This window comes from Ictalurus furcatus, chromosome 9 (genome assembly GCF_023375685.1).
Source record: "Ictalurus furcatus strain D&B chromosome 9, Billie_1.0, whole genome shotgun sequence".
NCBI classification, from domain to species: domain Eukaryota; kingdom Metazoa; phylum Chordata; class Actinopteri; order Siluriformes; family Ictaluridae; genus Ictalurus; species Ictalurus furcatus.
In genome coordinates this window covers 25,880,482-25,882,607 of record NC_071263.1, presented here as the reverse complement: position 1 = coordinate 25,882,607, position 2,126 = coordinate 25,880,482, and positions in this window count along the sequence as shown.

The following is a 2,126-nucleotide window of genomic DNA, read 5'->3' as shown; positions in this document are numbered from 1 at the left end:
AAACTGACTAACAAGGACCGTGGAAATGTTAACGCGCGTGCGTGGGCGCTCATCAGATACCTACGTGAAATAAAGTCAATGAAAACAAACCTTCTTGATAGACTATACAAGGTGAAATCACCTCTAAAACAAAATCCCCCTAAAACACACCAAACAGTCTGAAATCCTCACTGTTGACCATCTACACTGTTTATTTCATATTCTAAAGAAGCATGGCATACCATTTTTCCCACAACTGAGCATGTTTAATTGACAAGTTGATCATATGAGTCTTGAGAATCTATGATAATAATGTTGGTGCAGTAGTGCGTTACATCTGTATCTCAGTTAGGTTATATCTCCCTGCTGAAAAAACAAAAACAAACAAACAATAGAAACCTTCATAGCATGTGTAATGGTTTTAATGGTTATAATGAGAATTGTATTGGTTTTAATGGAAACTGTAATGGTCCCTGTGCTGTGGGTCTCTACTGGTAATTTGTTGCCTTTTATTGATTGCACGTAATATCTAGTGGATACCATTAAGAACCAATAATGGCCATGGTAATGGTTTTAATGGTTAGCTGATTTGGTTTGTAATGGTATTTGTAGTGGAATTCATTAGAATTTCTGTGATGGTTTCTTTTGTGGGTTTTTTTTTTTTGGTAAATCAGTTATATCTGTATATCAGTAGCTACATTCTCAGTACACTTACTTACCTCACGCTTTTTGAGGTCAGCATGAAGTAATGCTGACCTCATTCATGATTACATGAATGAAGTCATGTTATTTCTCCAAAGCAGTTCCACTAATGGTTTACTAACATAACTTTAGGCTTTCACTTATCAGGCAAATTCCAGTATACTGTTCCACATAGTAAAATCCCTAGTGTTGAATTAACACCCAGAGTGCTTATTTGAGTCCAGTGGACTTATATAAACCCTGTAGGGTGTAAATTCAACACTGTGGGTGTTAAATTAACACTGGTGATTTTGCTGTGCAATTAACCGACTTACTGTTTATTTCTGTGCAGTTATAATGCTGTTATAAGATGCGTAGTCATCCAGTTGTTAAACTATAATCTGCTAAGTAAATTATCGAAAGCAAAAACGACTTTGTTGAACAATCCTTTCGAATCAGGTGTTAAACTACTGAGAGCTTTGGTTTTGGTGTGAACAGCAGTTATAATTCGAAGGAGCTATAATTTGATGAACTTGTAAATCATGGTAAAGGATGGTTATAAATATTGACAATATTGATGTAATGCACTGCAATAGTCTACTGTCTAGTAAATACTTTAATTTCAAATGTGTGTGTGTGTGTGGGTGGGTGGGTGGGTGCTAAAATCAATCCTATGATGAAACAGCATTCATTAAAGTGTTATTTTGCTAGTTGAAAGGCTTTACTGTATTATGAAAAAAAAAATTCAGAAGATATTTTGATAACATATGGAAACATTGCCATTTTTGATTGTGGGTGATGGTGGAGGGGTGGGGATGGGTGGTTTTGGTACATGGTAAAGGGGAAGGTGATTATTGTACACACTTTTACAATACCGCCATCTAGTGTCCGACTTCTATATTTGCGTTATTTAATTTACCCAGTGTGGTCCTGAAGAACTGTCGTGCACATTTGAGTATTTTCCCTGCTCTAACACATCCACTTCAACACAGGAAGGGCTGATTATTAGCCGAGTCTGAATCAGGTGTGTAAGAGCAGAGACCTACAGCGGGCTCTCCAGGTCCAGTGTTGGGAACTTGAGTATTAGAGAATAAGTGTGAGCGAATAACCTTTATGTACTTCTTTCACATTTTACCAACGCTAACAATTATTCTCCACATTTTATGAAACAAACATTTCATGACAATAGTATTTTTCACACATGAAACCACTGTGATGACGGACAGGTAGGCCTATCTGAAGATATAGCAGTACGAACGGAAAGGGTGCTTGGCACGAGACCCCTGTGATCATGGACAGGTATCTGAAGATACAGCAGTATGAATGGAAAACCCCTGTCTATATATATATATATATATATATATATATATATATATATATATATATATATACATATACATATATATATATATATGTCTATGATAAACATGTCTGGAAGTTCAATACCTCTCAAATGAAGAAGACCA